Genomic DNA, 22676 nt, shown 5'->3' on the forward strand with positions numbered 1-22676 from the left:
CTTCTGTGCAAAGGAAAGAAGTTATAAGGAAAGTAAGCTAAAAAAAAGAGGTTAGAGAAGTTAAAATAAATATCAGACTACCAAAAGAAGTTGAGTACTTTCCATCCGGTGTAGGAAATCAATTAATTCATGCATTTTAATGAAGAAAAAGAAGCCTTCCATACACAATATTGCTTGCATATTAAAAATATCCTTTATGCTTTAGCTTCAGGCTTATAAATATTTTGCTTGACTGCTGATCCTGTTGGTTTCCACTTTTGTCACCATCTATTTTTACTTGGTTTAATAAAAAAATAGAATAAATATTGTAATTTGGCAAATTATTTATATTTGATAATTTAGATATCTACTGTTGAGTATAAAATTAGACTTACATAGATGTTCAGGCTTTCTCTACAGCTGACAGACAATTTCAAGCAGTGACTCATAAACTTCATAAACTATGCATGAGACAGGTGGAATTATATAAACCTGTTTTTTCTTTTTCTCTCTCTCTTCACTGCAAGGGAGTCTGGATAACTTGTCCATCTTATCGACAGTGGAAATGAGGTAAAGTGAATCTGCTGCATGGCTTGAGTCATCCCCCATATCAATCGGTATCCCCAATCAGCAGTCCTGAGCTGGCTGATGTCTCCAGTAGTTATTGCGACCTAAACAAAAGCAATATATTTAGCAATATTTTAACTGGAACAGAGTAAGAAATGTCTGCATTTTGTCTGCTGCGGAGTAAGTATTTCACATCAGACCACATATTAATGCTGAGAAAACTAATAAAATAACAGTTCAGATTCCAATATGTTAAATTATGTTTAAATTTACCCCTACCCTCTCAAGAAAGAAATGTTACATCTGTGATCCTGCTGTTTAGTTTTTCATATGTTTAGCCAATACCCACCATTTTTAACAGAATTATATTTTATGGTGTGTTTTAGTATTAAATATGGAAATGAAAAGGGATTACCTCGTGTAGGTAAATATTCTTGCAATTAAACCCTAATTCATCCTTCTAAGAGGCTCTAGTGCCTGTTATTAAGATAAAAATGTGTATCGTGGTAAAGCAACTGCAGAACAGAGTTATGGAAAAATGCAGTGGATCACAAAAATACTTATTCACTAGGAAAATGAGCTGAAAAACTGGTTTTGGATCCCTGTCTTGGTAAAGAGAAGACAAAAATCTGTTATGACTTCACTGACTGTGCTTACTGCCTTTTTCTTCAAAGGGTCATTAAATGTTTCAGATAATAATTTTCCTAATTCACTTTAAGATAGTGAAGAATTTGGATCCTCTAACCAAAGTCGAATTGGTAAAAAGAAATGAGGACAAACCCCAGACCACATGCAAATAGAGTAGCTGCACCAGTGCCATTCCCTCCGATTTTAGTAGATGTAAGCTCAGCAGGGGTCAATGGCAGTCTTGCTGGTCTAACATGGTGGTTGCTGGTTGCCTTTAGGGCAAATTCCATTAGAGCATTCTGCAACACATTGCACACGACTTGTAAAAAAAGAACATGTTTTATTACAACATATGACATAGCTAAAAAAAAAGGGCAAGGCTGATAGTGCATGTTGGATGAAATAAAAGCTTCTTTTTTTTTCTGTCCAATAAGAGGTATTATTCCTGCATACCTATCAAATAGGAATTTCTTGGCTCCTTTGCTCATTTCTAGTCTCGGACCTTAAGAATATAAATCTAGTGTCATTGGTCTCTGAACTTAATAAAAAAATCAGGTTTACCTAAGTCCTAACATAATGTGCAGCACAACACTTGAATTGTAACCACTGCCAAGGAATAACTAGAGAACACTCGGTTGCCCTTCTAGGCACTCTATTAGCATTTCCACAACTACTAGTACTCCCAGAAACATTGCAAACTTCATTCAGTTCTTTTAAAGCATCAGCAAGTCATGGGCCAAAGATGGATTTATTAAAAGATATACAGGAAAATATAATAATACACCGAGAACAGTAATAGGGTGCTATCCTTCAAGGACTATTTTAGGATTTTCTCTTGAACACCAGGAAGACCACAACTGTGGCTAGATTATTTCTGTGAAACGCTCTGGTAAAACCCACTGGATATATCCTGTTAGCAACATGATAATTTTGCTTTCTGTGGCTAAACATAATTGTAATTTCGGCTAGTACTGAACAAGTTAAAGAAAAGCCGCTGATGTGGCAATGAATTTCTAGATTATATATAGGCTTGAGGTTTACTGCACTGCCAGTACTAAAAGATCATAGAATCACAGAAGCACAGGATGGTTTGGGTTGGAAGGGACCTTTAAATATCATCTAGTTCCAACCTCCCCTGCCATGGGCAGGGACATATTCCACTAGACCAGGTTGCTCAAAACCCCATACAACCTGGACTTGAAGACTTCCAAACATGGGGCATCCAACTTCTCTAAGCAACCTATTCCAGTGTTTCACCACCCTTACAGCAAAAAAAAAAAGTCTTCCTTATATCCAGTCTAAATCTACCCTCTTTCAGTCTAAAACCATTGCCCCTTGTCCTTTCACCACAGGTTTGGTAAAAATTGTTTCTCCATCTTTCTTATAAGCCTCCTTTATATGTTGAAAGAACACAACAAGGTCTCCCCAGAGCATTCTCTTCTCCAGGCTGAACAACCCCAGCTCGCTCAATCTTTCTTCATAGAATAAGTGTTCCAGCCCTCTGACCATCTCCATGGCCCTCCTTTGGACCTTCTCTAACAGACCCATGTCTGTCCTGTACTGGAGACTCAAGAGCTAGATGCAGTATGACAGGTGAGGTCTCATGAGGGTGGAGAATCATCTGCCTTGACCTGCTGGCCATGTTTTTTTTTTTTTATGAAGACCAGAATACAAGCGGCTGCAAGCACAACTTGCTGGCTCATGTCCAATATTTCAATCAACCAGTATCCCCTAGTCCTTCTCTGCAGGACTGCTCTCAACATGTCCATCATCCAGTTTCTAATGATATTGAGGATTGCCCTTGACCTTGTGGAACTTCACGAGGTTTGCAAAGGCCAGCTCTTCAAGCCTGTCAAGGTCCTCCTGAATGGCATCCCTTCCCTCAAGCATATCAATTGCACCACTCAGCTTGATGTCTTCTGCAAATTTTGTGAGGATGCACTCAATCTCACCACCTATGTCATAAACACCTATAGCCTTTATTAATAAGGACCTATACTCTCTTGGTGAATGCAATTCTGGAGACATCATTGAGTATTAAGTTTCCTGTGGAAAATCATGCCAGCTTCCATATTGTCAGTAGTCATAGTCTCATGACTACTATGATACCTATGACGTGTGTGGACCAATTTTAGGTACAAACAATTCAGGGAGCTGGCTAAGACAGCAGATTGCCAGGGACACAGCTCATTCCTTGTCTTACATCTGAGGTAACATGTCAGTGGGAGAGAGCAGTAGGAAGGGTGTGATGGTGCAGTGAACTGCAGAGAACATCTATCAGTTTTGGCTACAACTATATTGGTGAGGCTAAGAAAACAGAAGGAGAGCAGAAATCGAAGGGTTAGACAGCAATCACTTCTAAAGCCTACTTGTCCAGCACAGACGCAGGTTCAAGTTCTTTCTCCAAAGTTCCCTAACATTCCGTTTTTCCTACACTGGTGACAAGTTTCGAGACATCTCCAGCTTTAGGTAAAGGGTACAAGCCTAGGGAAGGTAGGATTTTGAGGGGACGTGTTACCAAGCGCAGGGAGCATGGTTGCCACCTACTGTTCATCGTAACGGAAGCATTCTAAGAAGGTCATTGGAGTCCTGTGAGTGGGTTGCAGAGTAGTATTCACCTCTCCGAAAGGATAAGAGCAAATGTGCCAACACATACTGTCTGGGTTAGCTATGTAGGTATTTGGTGAGCTTCTGTGGAAAGTAGCAACTATAATCACAATGTCTGTACATTGGAGCAAATAAATAAATCAGGATTTGTAATGCCGATTTTGGCAGCAATTTTGAAGCTAAAAGCCTGTTGTTAAAGGTGACAGAAGTTTGAAAAAGACAGGAAGCAGCCAGAGGAAGTCTGGGAAATCTATAATAAAAGCTACTGGGGTATTTTTTTTTTCACAGGCTTCTACGCCAAAACTTTTATTAGGCAGTTTAATTATTGCTCAAGCAGTTTAGCTTAACTCACCTAGCTTTAGTCCTAGTTTCACTTTCTTTAGCCAGAAAGAAACAACAAAGCATGAGAGCTGAACTCATTTTCTTGGCTCCTCTCAAATGATCATATGCTTCTTCTTGGAGAAACTATTTGTAAAACATGGTCAGTCTTGACATATATCACTTGCTGTGAATAGAGGTGCTTTCATCTGGAAAGGAGAGGGCAAATCTAATACATTCTAAGGTTAACCGTTACAAGATAAATTCTATAATTACTACAAACTCTACTGTCTCATTTAGTCACTCTGTTGACCTGCTTTCCCCAGTCTTCACCAAATAGCTCTATGAATTTTGGCCTTTCTGGCCACAATTACTACCTGCAGCAGATGAAAATAACACCTGGACCTCTTTCTCCTCATCTCTCCCAAGAACAGTTTATCAAGAAGTCCAGTTTCTCCAGAAAAACACTGAAAGGTGAATCTGTCCCACCCTTACAGTCCTCCTCTCCCTCCCTCACATTTTCGAGGAGACATAACCAGTCTATGAAGAAACTACGCTTTTATGATTTAACCTAGTTATTACTTTTAGCAAAGTTGTTTAAACATTAGAATTTAAACCTTAACCAGTAAACATCAGAATAAGAAGTCTTAGGATTGATAATTGCCCAGTTTGAGATAACTCAAAGAGTTTTCCATTTCAGAAAGTGCTGGATATTCCATCTTCAGTCAAACTCCTCTACGGTTGCAGAAGTTGCCAAATGCTCACACCTAGGCAGCTGTGAATAATTTGGTGTGAGTGGATTGCATTATACAAGCAGCCAGGGGTAAGTAAGCTTTAAATCAACTATGCTAAATGAAGGGAGGAATAAGAATAGGGTTTTCAAAGCTACTTTTCATACTTGCATCCAACATATTATTTGGGTCTAACCACCCAATGGAATTCTAGGTCCTAGTCTAATGGGATTGCTGTAGTTTTCCATCAGTATTTACACTGTGATTCAGTTATTTGATTAAATTTTGCTGCAAGCATTAAAACGAAAAAAAATCCTTATAAAAAAATAAAGAGTGCAGCTCTGAATGTTTACATTTTTGTGAACTGAAATTAAAATTAAGTCAATTTCCTTTTTATATGTGAAATGAAAATACAAGTTTACACTTAGAAAGAAAAGAACACAGGTACTTCAGTCATGAGTTGCAAATGACACCCAAGTAATATAAACTCAAAGTAGAGAAAAAATTTAAAATGCAATTTTTACAAACTTAGTTATTAATTAAGCAATCTTATTCATAATTTCATCAGTATAGTTCATTTCCTTTGGATTCCTTTGGATTCAGTGTATATATTAGTACCTGCTAAGATAAGTATGTTGTACCAGCAGCTCTCAAACTGTGATCTCTACAGTATCAGTATTCTGCAAAGCCAAGGCAATTACTGTTATACCATTTGTTTTAGTGTACTTAATCTTAGTCATTTAAGGTACATTTACAATGAAACAAATCCAGAAATAGTCTAGTATAAAGTAAGATTAATCTCTTTGCTCTAGTGTACAATATGCTATTGACCTTGGCTTCCTCTGATGAACTGAAACCATGCAAAACAACCCCAGCAGGTACTCAGAACTCAGCAAGATGAGGATTTCTTGTGAATCATACTTGATTTAGAACAGTTGTTCCCATTTTGCAGTGATCTGCAAAGAACACACCAGACATATGGTGTGACTTCCTTTCTTTCCAATGATTAATATCACATGAAATGAGAATAAGAAATAGAGAAAACACTTTCTCAACATTTTTTTTCCATATAAACACGTGCTGCTATTGCCATAGCATTGTTGTTTAACTGGACAAGGATGAGATCTGCAAGTCACATTCCCTTTTAAGTATGATCCATTATGCAGAAGTAGACCCTCTTATATCAATCTTGTATTAATGAGCTGAGCTGAGCACTGTTTGTGTATCACAGCTCCCGCTGATTTCAGGTAGACTTTGGCATTTGCAAAGAATGCAAAGTGATAGCTAGCATGCAGGAGGATCTCTTTAAGTATGCTCAATATAGAAGTAGTGGGTCACAGTAACATTGCTTGATCTTACTGCATTTTGTTTTGTGGATATCTCAGTAGAGCTCCTCACTTCTTTCTTCATCCCTCTACCTTTTCTAAGCTAAAAACTATTTGAATTTGAAAGGAGAAGCACAGGTGTTGTCTGTTTTAGACCAATACGTGGCTAGAACTTTTTCTAAAGTAGAATTAAAAATGACACCACTTTTTCTGTAACCATTTAATGGACCTAACCTAATTGTAGAAAAAGTGTAGCTTTATGAGAAAACAACCCATTCACTTTAATAAGTGGATCATTAAACTGGAGATTACTATTACTCATTGTTTATTAGTTCTGCATACTTTGCACAACAGTGAGTGTGACTGTGGCAGACAGGTGTTCTGCCAGAAAATTTGGTATAATTCATGTGTTACAGCTACCATTTGATTGAGCACCACAGTTTTTATTATAATCAACCTCTGATTGATTATAGTCAGGAGCTTTCTTGAAATTGAATTTGTGTTACAATCACCTTGAGATTTAGAGTGTTACCTATTACAAGAACCACTTACTTAGGGTTAGGAACATGGTAGCAGAATTAGCCTTCTTGTCAGAGTCTGCTTAAGCAGGGTCGGTTTGGAAACTTTATTGAAACTGGCTGTCCAAAAAGAGTTTTCATGGGCATCCATCAGCAATCAGTACTAGAAGTGATGATCAACTTAGTTTACCCTTGCTTTAAGATGATCATACTGGCACCCGTTATGTATACCCTGGTTTAAAACTGTACAAAGACAGAGAACAAAATATGGCATAGCTAAGTCAATAATGTCTGGAAAATACAAAAAGAAGTTCTGGAGAAAGTTATTTACTGGCAACAACTTTGCACAACATTTCTCCAAACTTTCATTTTCATAGAAAGCATTCTTATTTAAGTAAAGGCACTATGATGACAAATACTCAACGTGCTGCAAAAGTCTGAATTTGTCTGTGCATAGACAGATATTCATGGAAAAAACAACCCTGTACTGCCTAATAGGCAATTTATGGAGAGCGAGAATGGTGCAATGATACAGTTTTCAGGTTAGAAATACTTACATGTATATTAGCGGCAGGATTATTAAATTCCACCACTTTCTGGGCGAGTTTTAAGAAACATTTCAGCTGGTCAGTTTTGCTGGCTAGATACTATGATAATGAGTGCTCTATTTAATATTTACTAAGCATATAAATACATTAGATTGGGGGTTGATTTTCTGATGAAAATACATGAATGTCACAGGTCTACTTTTATGTGCCAACCCCCTATTTTTATGCTGACCTATTATTCAGTTCATGATACATCATCTTTTAAACTCTTCAGTGGCTGCAACTGCCCAACGCATGTACTTCACATATCTCTCTTTTCAGCTGGGAGATTTTCCCTACACAGCTCCTCCCTGCCTACTTGTCTGAACTCACCTTGCCTTTCCCCACAGCTTTCCTTTGTGGTCAGTCTTTTTTCCTCTAGAAGCTGAATTGCCTTGACTCAGCATATACCTCACCCAGCCCTTATCACCACACCATTTCCTTCTTTCTGCTTAGACGCTAACTTAAAACACTAGCTTCCATTTTGCCCGTAGGAACTGGGTTAAATGGACCATCGCAGGGTGTTTCCATCTTGTGTGGTTGCAGTGTTGATTTTGGAATGAGTTGAATTCCCCAGCGTAATTAGCCTGAAGGCAGCCTCACGTTAGCGCTGCTGTAATGTCTATACAGAGAAATCATCCCTGTATTGGTAAATGTCTCACTCTGATTTATATGATATTTCATTCTTTTAGAATTTTTGTTTGTTTGGTTTTGGTTTTGGTTTTGTTTCAGGAGCTGGTGTCCTTATAACACAAATATCAGTGCAGAAGAATACTTTTACCATACATTTTGTTTGTAAGCTGGAGAACTGAGCTCTTGGAGACTTGGTTTTCAAATGCCTCATTCATTGTTGTTTTCTACATTGACAGATAAATGTTGTTATATATAAAAGTTTCAAGTGAAACTTTTTTGTGGGAAGTAATGTGAAGATATTTTCTTTAGGTGGTCATAAGTATTTTAATGGGTCTAAGCATAAATATAAGCTTAAGAACACCTAAAAACACAAGCTGAGTTTAAGTGGACTGTGAAGCACACTGAACTTTGAAAGTGTGTGATACATTCATCAACCATTAATCAGCTTATCCTTCTGTAGCCTTTAGGATAAGAAGAATAATAATCAGGATAGTCCATTATGTCAAACTATTAAATTCCATTTTCTTAAAAAGTTTGGGTTTTTTTTTTCTCTCATGCCAGATTCTGACTGTATTTGCACTAATATCTCTCTAAAGAACTTCACTTGAGTAAGAAGATTTTGTTTTGATTTACACCACTTGAAATTACAAAAGTATTTACAAATGGATTGGAGGCATCATATATTTTTGCTGGTTTCAGTATATAATTAAACCCAGTCAGCTGTAAGCTTTTACATTTGTTTTGTAGGTGAGTTTTTTTGACAGAATTGGAAGTGTACTGCAATTAGTTTCCTTGAAATGTTGCCCTTCTGCAGATTTATGCAAACTCCAAACAATCAGATCTTTAAAAGACTTTTTTGGAGAGCATGTTCAAAACAGGCAACTTTTCTGTCTCTAAACTTTGTGGAAGCATTTTAAAATGTTCCTTTTTATTGTTGTTATTGTGCATAATTAAGATGGACTGCAAATTACAGTATTTGGTTAAATGACGTTGATTTTTTTCAAGTATTTTTTACATGCAGTTTCAATAAGTCTAACATTAAACAGAGCTAAATGTTTTAATGTGAAGAATTGGCACACGTTATTTTTCTATTGATGTCAGTTGCACACTTTATATTACAAGATATAAGTACACTCATAGACGCTGGTGACAGTACAGAGAACTTTCACATCACTGCCAGTCGCATTTTGTTTAAATGATTTCTGCAGCAGAAACACGAGGGTAGGAAGGAAGAATGGTGGAGAACACCTTTTTCTGAATATTATTGCTCACAATCTTGGCAAGTGGCTTTCTGTCCACCCTGCAGTAACAACCATCATTTTGGAAGCTGCTTATTCACAAGTATGATTGTCTTGGGACTGTTTGAAAATGAAAAAAAGGGGGGGGGGGGGGAAATAAAAAAGATGTTCAGAGATACACAACACTTTGTGCAACATTGCCTGGAATAATTAGTCACTCAGGGCAACAGACTGTAACACAGGGCAGCATTTTGTCTTGAATGAATTTAAAGAGTGGAAAATATAAGTTGCTCAAGAGACCACTGCTGAATTTAATGTCCTCAAAATTTAAAATCTGCACCTGCCAGTGAAGATGTATGAGTGCTCTAGCAAGATATTGCCACAGGCAAACCTACAGGCTGGCTGCAGATAGCCCTGTGTACCACATTTGCATTCCCCTGGCCAGAAAAAAGCCAGCTGTGGTAGGGAAGCCATGCAGCCTTGCTTCAGGAGGCATAATAAATCAAATGCAGTACTTTGCTAACATGACTGTACAGCTTCTGGACCAAAGGTTTTTTATGGTTGTTAAGTTTGGAGTTTTTTACGCTTGATTTGCTGGATGCGTAGGCAGATAAATTTGACTCTGCCTGGACATGTCCCTGCAGCATAACTGAAATGAGGCAGGAGTTCTGTGGGAAAACAGGATGTGATCACTTAACTTAAGCTTGTCTTATAATCACTTGCATAAAAGACTGAGTATTGGCATTCTCCAAGTTTTTTGAAAGGATGGTGTTGCAATTTTAATAAAGTTCTTTTAATATTTTGTGTGTGTGTATAATCTCACACACCTATATAACTGAATGCTCTTTTTATCTCTTTAATCGTCTGATACTTTAAAAATTCCTATTAAATTTTTTCTTTGCTGTGATTTTGAGCAATGGTCAGAAGAATACCATTAATTGTTACGTTAAAAAAGCTTACTTTCCTCTGTTGACTTTAAACAAGAAGCCTGATAATATCAGTGATTGTCCTTTGATTCCTGATTTTGGAGAAAAGATGAAAGAGGAAGGCCTGCTTTCACAACTAACTTTTAGTCATTAATTTGTAGAATTGTAACATTCCCATTCTTTCTAATATATTTTTTTCCCCTACTACTGCCAATAATTATCATTACGAAGTCCAAACTCTGCTGTGCCAGTTACTGTTCCAGGATAATGGCATGGCGGAAGCTGAACTTGCTACTCTGGATGTTGTCATACTATTATTATATATTATGCATCCATAATATTTGCATTACTATTTTCTACTCATTTTAATGAAGCCAGATTGTTTACTTTTAGAACACATAATTTAAATGTCTTCAAGCAGGTTTTTTTCTTGATATTTCAAAACATTTTTATAAGCTGTTATGATTTTTGGAGTCCCATTAATGCCTATCAGTACGCCAGACCATTCTTCTTGTTGTACTTTCTTCTGAACTGGCAACATGTGATTTCAAATCCCCTTTAATTTCAACTTCAATTAAAATTAAATAATTTCATATCTTGTTTGTCAAATCCATTCAGAAGTCCTAGTAAGCTTCTCTGTGCTATGCAGTGCAACAGATTATGGATCACTGGCAAATTTGTCTATTCACTTTGTTCAATTCTGTTTTGCACTGTTGTTACATGTGTAAAGTAGCGGTCACAGCATGCAACTTCAGAATATTTATTTTGGATAAAAACTAATGATACTAATACCTAATATATGCTAGACATTCATGAAACATTCATGAAAATGTCCTAGTAAGGTTATTCTTTATGAAAGGTCCCATATGAAAAAAAGCAGGAACATCTGTCCAAGAATGTAAAATAAACACAGAGGTGGAAAGGAACAGTGGAACAGAATGAAGGCAAAATGCTGCTTGACAGTGGTAGGATTACAAAGTACAATGGAGTCCTGCAGAGCTTCTGAAATGACAGTAAGGAGTGTAAAGCTGAGGGTGTAACTAAAATATTAAAATGAGGTGAATAACAGACAAAGAAGAGAAATTCAATATCTTAAGCAATTCTTATTAGCCACCTTTGTGTAGCATTAGGCATGTTTATTAAAGATGGGGAAAAGAGCTAAACTGAACACAGCTTTACCTTTCATTATTTGATGATTTTTAATTTAATACTTTCCATTAAAATTATTCTAAAAATTATTGTTTGGGAATATATGCAATATATCCAATATATCCCATACATTCTTCTACATAGCAATGTTCTCCACATAGAGATTTTTACTTAAACAATCTGATTTCTAAAATAAATGTAGTATATTTTACACTTTTTTTTTTTTAATTTAACCCAGAATTTTTGCTATTAGTATTTTTAACTGATTGCTTCAACACTAACATTTTTTTGCCTAACACATATCGTAAATATACAGAGAACATAACAGGAACAGTACAGAATCCAGTCCTAGGACAGAAAATCCTATGAGTTAACCCATGAAACTGTGAAGAAAAATAGTGAAAAAAGGCTCTGCACTTTAAACTAAGTTTTCTGTGCTTTAAGGATTGTCAAGCTGGCCCCTACTGATCTGTCAAAATGTGTTCATTTCAGCAACAAAATATACTACTTGAAAGGTCAGGTCACAGACAATTCAACTGCAGAATCAGTAACAAATGAACCTAAACAGTCATCAGATCCTAGCAAGTTGTCAGGGGAAAGGTTATCAAAGCACAGAAATACGCCATTGGTTTAGAGTGAAACTCTAACAAATGACTTTTCCATTCTAAATATTTTCTTAATTGTGTGGCAATAATTACTCAAGGGGATGTTAAGACTGGAAAATATGACAACAGCGATTGAAATGTACAAGCAAGAATGAGAGAAGGGCATGAAAAACTTTTTCAAAGAGACATTCCTTCCCTCCTTACTAGTAAAGTAGAGCAAAGTCTCATATTTAACTCCTTAAATGAATACACCAGATTTGGCAAGGGACATAGCTCTAAGCAAACTCATTTATAAGTCTGAGAGGTGGGCATATTCTAATTCATTTCCGTGATGATGTATTTCCTTCTATGTGTTTTTTTAGCCATACCTACTTTAGGTTATATGGGGTACTTACATGATATCAATAATACCCTCTGTTGGCTCAGTGCAGAACCAAGGTTCAGACCCAGCTCAGCTAAGTTCAGGCAACCAAATCTCCTAAAACAGGCATACAGTCACTCTGTGTTTCCCGGAGCCAACAGAGAATGAGGGGTCCTGCAGGCGGCATCTCCTACTGCAACACCATGAACGCCTCTGTATGTGCCTCTTTCTGTGAACTCTATCGGACTGTAGGGAAACTGGATTCCTAATTTAGGCATCTGAGTTAGGTGGGACAAATCTTGCCTTAGGCCTCCAGTTGTGATGCCTGAGTTGAACAGAAGTTAGATGTTTCAAGTAGCTTAAATTAGTTTATGTGAGTATTTTGCACAGAAGAAACTTAAGTTATATAGGATATTTACCATTTTAGTGCCTGAAAAGTTTAAAAAAGAGTGATGGTATCCCTATATTAAAGGTGGGAAACTCAGTCAAAAACACTGAAGGACTGATCAAAGACTCACGAGAATTTCTCCACTCTTTATTCTGAGGATTTTAGTTGTTCACACAGTGTCAGTCAAAGCTGTAGATCAGAGGGAGCAGTCTGAAGTGTGAACTTGTGGCTCTCACACCTTGTTTTTTAAGCACAACATCTGCCTTTAAGCTGAGGATGGCAGAGCAGAAATTCTGCAATATCCGCTTCTTACAGTGCTAGCAACCTTACTTTACATTTTCTATTTGCAATGGAGTATTTTAATCATAGTGCAAGGACGATGGCCATAATTAGTCCCATGAAATTCTACTATTAAACAAAAGATACAGTTGTTGCTGGTGTGAATGAAAACTAGTTACTATGAAAAGCTGTTACTTAATCAGTGTTAATGTAAAAATAATTCTGTCATCAATAATCATATGAACATTGTTAAAGTAAATTACTAACAATCCTTTATAGAAAATGTCTTGACTTATAATTCTGATTTGTAATTATAAAAATGTAAAAGGAACTAAACTTGCAGCTCTCTACTATGCGCAATATTGTTAGGGCTAATTTGTATGTCCTGGGAACTGAGGTGTGCTAGCTGGTGCATCAGAGCTCACTGTGCTAGGCTTACGTGAACTGGAAGTCTTGTTTTCTCATTTCTGGTGTAGCAGCTTCCACGCCTGGTTGTGGTACTCATACCTGCTGTAATCATACTAACAACAACTCTGTTTTTCTTGACTTTGGCTGAAACAAACCATATTATATATTTCCAAAATAATAACATGTTTATGTACAGAATCCTCAGTTAATGGAGTATATAAAAAGCAAATTCCTACTTCAGATTTCTGAAAGCAAATTAGAATTAAAATCTAGTTCTGGTAAAAACTTTCAGTCTCCTTTTATTTTGAACGTTATTTTTTTGAGCAATCATTGGTTGTTTGGTATGTGGATAAACAAATTCTGCCCTCCTCTAGATAAAATAAATAATTTAACACAGTTTTCTTAATGAACTCCTAAGAACAAACCAAAATGAAAGCTTCACTATTTCATCTATTAAAAAAATACCTGTGTATTCTTGATAGATTTGGTTCATTCTTGTTGTAAAATGTACTGCAGATTTCTGGACTAGAGTATCTGAAATGTTAAAAGCTGTTTTACTTGTTCCTTGAACACAACCTATCTACTCTCAACATCTGTAGAATCAATTTCCTTTTTAAGAATGTATGATTGCTGAGTCCAGAAGTCCAGATACCCTTCCAGCTATGCAGGACTTTGAATATGAGGAAGTCCTGATCCCCAAGGAGAATAAAGGGTTCACTAAATGATCGTTGTATAGTATGATTGCATGTTAACCACGAAATACAAAATCAGAGCTAGAACTATCTTTGCAAAAGGACCTGGGCACTACAATGTTTCCCTGCACTTTTAAGTAGAGGATAATCATCCACAAAACCCCAGCTTGGATGCTAACTGAACCACAGGAGCAGTCACATCCTCATGTTTCTACCACTGCTTGTCTGAAGTGCTTAGGTTCACAAAGGAATCTCAAATATCCCAGCACAGACTGGTTCTATGCTTTAATAACTGATTATCTGATAGACTTACAGCATCCAAGTTAGGCATCTTCTTCCTTTGCATGACACATCACTTGCATTGCAAAGCGGGGGATGTCTAAAATACCCACAGACGAAAGTTGCTTTGCTCACCTATGGGACCTAGGTACCTCGTGTAAATAAGACTTAGTGGTTAAACAGCTTTTATCAATAATGGATACAGACACATAGGATACAGATAAAATTTCAGAGTTTTAAATAAAGTATTATCCAGAACAGGGGCTAGAAATCAGCTTTTCTTTTTTTTTTTTGCCCAGGAGTGTCCAAACCCATAGGAGTTTGCCTTTATTCTTGCATCTGTTGAAAACTTCATTGTTTCATCCAAAACAGAATACCATCAAAACAAGGAATGCACTCTATCACACTTCATAGCCTGTTGTTTTGAATGTCTCCTAAGGTAAAAAAATGTACAAATCACTGCAAGAAATATTTAAGAATTGGTTGTCCCCCCAGGGAAGGTATGATGATTAGCAAGCAGCTTTTTCTACATTTTAAGCCATTTCTTGAGAGAAAGAACAGAAGATTTAGGGCTATGAATCCCAATTAAGGAGGAACATATTTCTTCAGCCAGTCATACAGACAGAGGAAAACAAGGTTTTATTGTTATTCTTTGTGTTTGCTATTGGACAGCTATGGTAACCCACCGCTTGCTCTGTTGCCTTCTCAGATACCACTCTCAGACAATTAGCATCTGCTGTTTGCTGTAGGTGCAGTCCAGGGGCACACTGAATACTGCAGGAGCTAGTGGGGTGCAGATGCTGTGAGTGATTGGAGGGTGCTGCAGTGATCTCCCTGAGGACACTCCTGCTCTTTTGCACCTTATTCCAGCTCAGATAGAGTTCACTCTGCTCAGAAAGAAATGCTATAGCTGTGTGAGGGGAACACAGCTGTCCTCTGAAAATACCAACAGCCAACAGCAAGACCCCCTGCTGCTTCTTCCTTTACCCAATTCCAAATAACATATTTCTGTGCAACATGCCTTTCCTGAGTTCACAAATTTCTTATACTCCCGCCACTTTCTGATGGTCAAAGGGAGCAGGGACCTCTCCATGGAGCTCTCTGACCCTGCCATACCCTTCTGAATTGTGTCACGATTGGGGTACGCCTAAGGCTTTTTCTTTTGCCTCCTGAATAGTACCAGTCTTTGTTGCCCTATTGGCCTGTGTTTGAATGAATCTTTTGGGTGAATGACGTATTCCTTGACATTATCCATGTTGATTTCAAATAGAAGGATATTAAAATGACCTAGCCTTATTATTCATATGATAGTCACTGATAAAACCCCTGTATTTACTAAATTCTATCACACTATGATACATGACAGCTCACATTTATTATAAGCAATATGTTGGCTTTTAGAAAATGCTTTCTTTTAAAAGAGCAGAGCTTTACACTGAAATGCATTACTCTCTACCTTTAAAGCTCTAATAGCCAAAACTGGATAAAGTAATAAAGCAAAAGATAATGAACACAGAACCAGGGTATTGTTGCAAAGACAAGGCCCAGCTAGAAAGAAGCATGAATAAACTATATTTTACATACCTTAATATTTACAATCAAATTACTGTGCATTGTATATCATCACACAAAAATCCTACCTTCCTTTGAAAAGCAATACCTTGCATCATAAAGCCTATACTCTAGGTTGCTTAAATGGTATGGTACTGATAGATCTGGCATTACTTAATCAATCTCAATACTCAGTAAAATATTACTTTAACATAAAGACATGGAAGTTGTGTAATTTCCTATTCTTAAAAAAGGGAAAACTGGAAAAGCCACGAACATTGCCAAATTGACAGTAGGATGATTAAGCAGGAGACCTTAAAATCTTAAAAGACTCAAAAACCTGGCCATGTAGGCTAAGCAGGTAACTTACAACAGTTTGCTCATTATTATACCATGAACCCTAAAAAGTAAAAAATGTACATATACATATAGAAATATATGTATACATATACAAAATTTAGTGAAGAGATAGCTAGCTCCGTTGGACACATCTGTGGCTAGCGAAATTCATATGGAAGACAGAGACAATTAAGTGCTCATCACTGACATATCACACTTTTTCATATGTCAAAAGGAAGAAGTGTACATTTTTTCAGTATGAATGGGGTATGGGTGGTTAGTTCTGCCTTTAAGAAATGCCACACTACATTGGCTTCCTTGTGATTAGGAAATGATAAGAACTTTCTGAGGTAAATTATTTCTTGTAATGAACTGAGAGTCTGGGTCCATATCATGATTTTAGTCATTACCAACAATCAATTTATCTATAAAGAGCATGCTACAACTCTAGGTTAACTATGATTACGTAACCATAGAGAGTACTATAATATAATGGTACACACAAAAGTGATGAAGTTTAAAACAGAAAAAAATCCTGATAAAGCTCTCCTAATAATTATTCTTACTACTTTCAGACAAAATGAACCAAACTGCTGCTGAACATTTGAGTATGTGTATGTTATGCTCAGAGGTATTACTGAAATGGTGTGACTCCTAGGAATGGCCATACACTGGAAGTCTAACGCTTATTTTAGGGTTGAATAAAAAGATAAACATCATGCTTGGTGACATCAGCAGAAATATAGAGCCATGAGCTCAGTTAGAAACTAATATCTAGGCCTGGTATTTCTTTACAACCGCTTTATTTTTGACAACAGCAAATTATTAGGGACCTACCAGTGAAGCCCACTGGTGTTACCTGAACAATCTCCTAAGTATTTTGAATAATTACTTAATAAAGGTGTCAATATATCCAGGATGCCACTTTCTTAACTAACCCAATAATTGGATTAGTTCAATAAAAGAGCACTGAAATGGTAAGAGATTCCAACTGCTATCACTAGAAAGGGAAAAGCTTTGTGAAAATGACAGCAACAAAAATGTCTTACCATCTGAAAATTGTAAGAAATGTAAATACTATCAAACAGTTATTTGCTTTTAGGATTTAAATACCCTAGCTGTGAGAAACCATAGAATGGAAAAGATTTCTTTTCTCTTCTAACAGAGAGATAACAAGCACTCATGACTGGAAGTTAAAAAAGGGGAATTTGTAATGGAAGCAATGATCTGACTTTTGTTTCAACGGTGATTAGACATTTTCTGTCTTTTCCTGTCTTCAAGAGTGGATTCTTCTTGAAACTTATTGTGGTTCCTTTCTGAGCATTTGGAAATCAGTGGTACCTTCAGTCTTAATTCCTATGAATTTATACATAAGTCCTCCATGCAGACACTGCTAATGATGGTAGGAGGCTGACATTTTGGTTGTGAGTCTCACAGATACTTGCTGACAGCAGGGCTCCAGTGAAGATTATGTAACAGGGTGATTTTTAATTAGCACTCACTCTTATGCCTGTTTTCCCACTTAAATTCTTTTTCCCTCTTCAATCTATCCCTTTCTCCACCCTTTCCCTTACACTGTTTTTGTCTCAGCCTCTGCTCTTCAGCTGTTTCATTTCTGTCACAGCAATCTTTCTGAGCTGGGCTTCATCTCACTGCCCAGAATCTGTTCCACTTTTCTACTTTCCTTCTCCTCAACTCAACTTTCTAGACCAGCTTGTCCCAGTGGCCCATCCACATCCCAGCTCTTTGATGAACTTGTGTTTAGATCTCTTAGCCCACCTGTTTTCCATACAGTTTAATTTTATATCAATAAACAACCAAGTGCTTCCATTCCTATCTCCCCTTGTTCAGCCACAACCATTCCCTTTCATTTCCCCTATTGCCTTCCAGGCCCAGATGCAGTTCTAAATCTCAACACTTTTTGTAGCATATTTCCTGTGAGAAATACATTTGAAGTCCTCATAGGGTAGTTTCTGTCTACTTGCCAGGGTACCAAGGGCTTGGGATTCTGATGTCTGTTTGTGTACTTGTGTCTCCACACCTCTCAACCCTGGATCGTGTACATCCAGGCACTCTGTAGAGATGAAGGAAACGCAAACTTGTCACATGTGCAAGCCCTGAGGTGGCAGAATAAGATAAATTCTTCTTTGATAATGGAACATGGACTTTCTGACCAACATTGCCATCAGCAGGGGGATGGGAATATGCCTCATGAGCAGGAAGATTTTATCTTTTAAAATGAGGGCCTCTACTGGGAAAATGTAAATTCAAGGTCTTTTATCTCAACAAAATTTGGAAGACCAAGGAAAAGAACCATAGCTTTAGAAAGCTTTTGAAGGTGAGGTATTAAACCTCATGTGCCTCTCCATTTCTCAGACCAGTGCAGATTATGGGTAAGATTTCAGGCAGTATGAAATTGTGCCAGATGCTAAAAGCTTCTAATGGGTCACTTGGATAGAGTCCGAACACAATGCAGTTCAGTCACATTAATTTTCATAGTCAGACCATATAAAGACAGGTACAAGCTTTTGACAGCTCTTTCCTGCTGGGAGCATCCCCAGTTTTGAGGGAATCCCTCTGTGGAAAGATGTGACCTCTGTTTACCTCCTTTATAGCAGGTGAATAGGCAACAGACTCTCAAAGCTGCAAGGCTGTTTTTGGCTAGATACTAACACAACCATTTTCGCACTTTTTTAATGCTTATTTTTTGAAATCCATCCCTGCATATGAGCCATTTCCTTCTCTAACTTGGCACCATACCAAAACCACTTTCTTCTCAGTTGATTCTTTTAAATATCTTAATGACTGTGTCAGCTTCCTGCAATTGTTCCTCCAGCATAGGATTTCCTCCATCTCCTCCTACTAGCTCAGGCAACGTCCTTCTGGTTTATGCTTTAAAACACTTTGACATGAGACACACACAAAAAGAAGAGACCAGTATATATCAAATGCAGACAGTCTTAAAAACAAATGGGAAAAACAGAGACCTGAACTATTCTTGCACTTGCTAGGTTTTTGCAGGATCTGTGAGCAATCTGTTGCCTTTAAACCATTTCTTTATAGTGACGTCTCGGGAAAAGGAAAAGGAAGCATGAGAACATTGATGAGTAACCAAAAATAAGAGTGTGATGTAAAGAATAAAGAGACTCTCCATACTGTGGTAACTTCCATTATTTCACATTTAGGCAACATTCTGCAAACATGGATTAACTCTCACAACCTTCATAACATCTCTCACAGTGAGAACTGAGTATCATCTTCACTATATAGTGCAGGTAACATAAGAACAAAGTCTCCAGTGGCATGAATGTCTGTAGTCTTAGTTCCAATCATCATGTCAGTAACAAATTTGACTCAAAAGATAATGGTATTTGGTTAAAGTAATGCAAAAAGACATTTTGTAGATCTCAGCTTACATTCTGATCTCTCAGTGTGTGTCCCTTTCTTGAGGATTTCGCAGGTTTACAGAAATACATTTTGTATAAGAAGCTGTTCCTCATGGGAGCATAGGTCACAAAAATATTATGTCACCTTGGAAAAGTGATGACTCTGAAATCAGTATATCTGAAAAATGCCTAAAAGGGTTACATTGCCCAAGAATTCAGCCCTTTGAAAGTTACACAAATTATTAGTTCAACAGGAAAGAGCTAGTGACAGAAACAGTGGCCTTCCTGTGCTAGGCAGGGTCCCATGTTTCATAGACTGATCCAGTCTCTTTGCCCAAACAACTACTTTCCTTTGCTGAGGATGACCAGTGTTGCTCATAATGGGAGGACAACCAGCCTACCTTCCAGCACCTCCCCATCTCCCATCCATTTGCTAGTGGAATATACTCACACAGAAGTCACTTTGCTGTGTGTGCAGGTTCTTAAGCTTAGTGCTTTCATTTCCAAAATCTCTACTAAAATGCCACCTGATTCTAAAGACTTCCAAAAGCATACAGTGCTTAAAGTTTCCTCAATAACACCTCAGCACACTGAAAATATTTTTGTGAGAAGGGTCTTGTTGACAATCCTGAAACAGTGGGCACGTGAGCCTTACTGAGACCCATAGAGGTGTTCTTTAATCTATTCACCTACGTGGCCAAATTGTGTGGGGTTTTTCTGAAGAGGCCTCTCTGGTCAGGCCTTGCACAAGCAGTGGAAGGAACAGTGGTGCTCCTTGCATCCCCATCCAGTGATTAGAAAAGTCAAGTGGGTTGTGGGGGACTTGAATTCATAACCTTCTTCTGCCTGAGGGATATAAATGTACATGTTCAATTGGTAAGACCAGTGTTGCAGCCACCTGGCCAAGATGTCCCAGAAAGAGGAAGCCTCTGTAGTGTCCTATGCTAAAGGTCTCCTGTCTGACAGTAGTAGGCAAAAAAAAAGTCCAGTACCCCATCAATCAAGTAAGCAGTTGTCAACACTATCTATGACTCTTAACTGGCTTGTCCAAGAACTTTCCTTCTGTCTTTTTTCCTACCATTCCTTTTCTTCTAAGAATTTATCTCATCATATAAATAAGTTGTAATGCCATGTGAGTCGGGTATCACCTGTATGCACAGAAAAAGAAGGAAATTAATGTCAGTTATGTGAATTTGTCTAATGACAGAGTATGGCAAAAAAACCCAAGTAATTAAAAAGACAAACCAGTTGCTTTCCCTTCTAAATGCATGTGATAAAATAATATGTGTTGAATGATAACTCCTGAATTTTCACTCTAGGAAAAAACAGAATGTGCAATCTGATCTTTATATCATGCACTGTGATCTTATTAACTTTGAATGGAAGAGAGAAAAAGATCATGGCTCATGATCTGATGATCCTCTGTTGACCACACAAATATAGGTTTTTAAAGGAGAAGGAAGCAGCATGCTAAAGAGCCTAAATGGTGAAACAAACCCTTACACAGTGCATTTTACTTGAAAATGCATAAGTGAAATTTGCCTGGAGGATGAGAAATTCAGGTGTGAAATGGGTGCAGCTACAGTTGCAAATTTAATAAGACATGAATTTGTTTTTTCCTTCAGTGTATAGTATTGACATGTCTGTGGCTGCAGGCATATAAGAGACTGAATATAATTGAGGTGCTGGCAGCAGACAGAAAATTGTAGTATATTAAACATTTCTTTGTAATTAATACACTCTTGATTATACATTTCTTAAAGAAGTACTGGTGAATCTCAGGATTCTAGGAGAGACAAAAAAGTCTTATTTAATTATATTTTGTTCCATTACAAATAGTTTCCATACTATCAGGAAACTCAGCAGTTTCGGTAGTGTAGCAAATACTGTGACACACTCTGTCAGATATGGTTTGTTTTCTCTCTCCTGACTCAAGGAAGAATTCCATTCTCAGTGCACTTTTTAGTTTTCTTGGTCTGTTTTTAAAAAAAACCGTGGTGCTCTGAAATGTCTCTGTGGGTATGACCCACTGTCATGAATAATGCTCTAGCAGATAAACTGAAATTGTAGATGACAGTCCTTAATCTAGACTATGACTAAGCCTTTTATCTCTACTAACAACAAATGGCTGAGTGTCTTGCATAGAGGGACTTAAGGCTAGGTGTACAGAAGGGTGGAGATATCTGAAGCTGAAATCTGAATTTCCTACTCTGCTCTCAGCTGATATAGGAGACGGAAATACACTGCCCTGGTGAGAAATGACAGCTGTGTTAAAAGGACAAGGTATTTAGGCCTCCTTCTCTACATTCAGGTATTTCCTGTTTTATTTCCATGAATATTTGTCAGATATCCATCTGATTTAAAGTCTCAGTACCTGAACTGTCTAGGTAGAAATTAACAATATAGCCAGCTACAGCTGTTAGTTATCCATTGAGTGAGCCTTTCCTTTAATCCCTGATCTCTCAGTTTGCATTTTTATCTTCCTGCTGGTCAAGCTCAGGAAACCATACATTCTGTGTAAGAGCCCTTATTACCATGCAAAAGGATCTCTCTATCACTCAAAGAATAATCAAGGATTCTACACAAAATTGAGTAAGTTGAATGACAAAATATACTAAGTTGAACAATAAAGCAGTCGTCAAAGATATAGCCTTGCGGACAGAACCTTCATCAGTGGGTCAGAAGAAAAGGGTTTGAATCTCTGTTCATGCACGTGAATATAGAGGGAAACTAATTTTCAGCAGTGCTGGGGACAGGCAAAACCCTGGCAGGACTTTGGCAGGGTATCTAGGAGTCACAGCTATAGATGTCAAAAGACAAAAAAAATGCCGTTCTCCCTGCGCCTTGTGAGGGTAAGCACAGGACCTTCTCTGATGCTTTTGCCATCAGCTCATTTAGACAACTCCTTGCTCAGTACACTGTTCTCTGTGCCTTTTCTGTGTCAGTTCTCTGACCCTCATCACACTGGGAGAGGATTCAGGGTGTGTAATCCACAGCTGCTGGTTCTACTCTGGAGAGAAAGTCAACAAGGTAAGTATTGCAACAAGGAGCAGGACACTTTTTTGTAGACAGCCTAAATATTGAACTTCAACTTGACTTAATACTTTGAGGAGGTTAGTGCAGAGAGCTGGACATCTTGTTTCTGTGCCTTCTGTTTATTTTCCTGCTGTACACCTGGGCTTT

At 37.5% G+C, this 22676-nt stretch overlaps 1 long non-coding RNA gene across 1 annotated transcript in view; it reads right to left on the reverse strand.

The window, feature by feature from the left end:
• The window catches only part of LOC308066670, a 52672-nt gene extending 44540 nt beyond the window's left edge, over positions 1-8132 (reverse strand). Inside the window, exon 1 of the long non-coding RNA XR_013929247.1 lies at positions 472-8132. This is a non-coding gene — a long non-coding RNA (uncharacterized lncRNA). The remainder of the gene's footprint in view (positions 1-471) is intronic.
• Between the last annotated feature and the right edge of the window lie 14544 nt (positions 8133-22676).

The sequence above is a fragment of the Falco punctatus genome (assembly GCF_963210335.1).
Source record: "Falco punctatus genome assembly, chromosome: 6".
In the NCBI taxonomy this organism is placed as follows: domain Eukaryota; kingdom Metazoa; phylum Chordata; class Aves; order Falconiformes; family Falconidae; genus Falco; species Falco punctatus.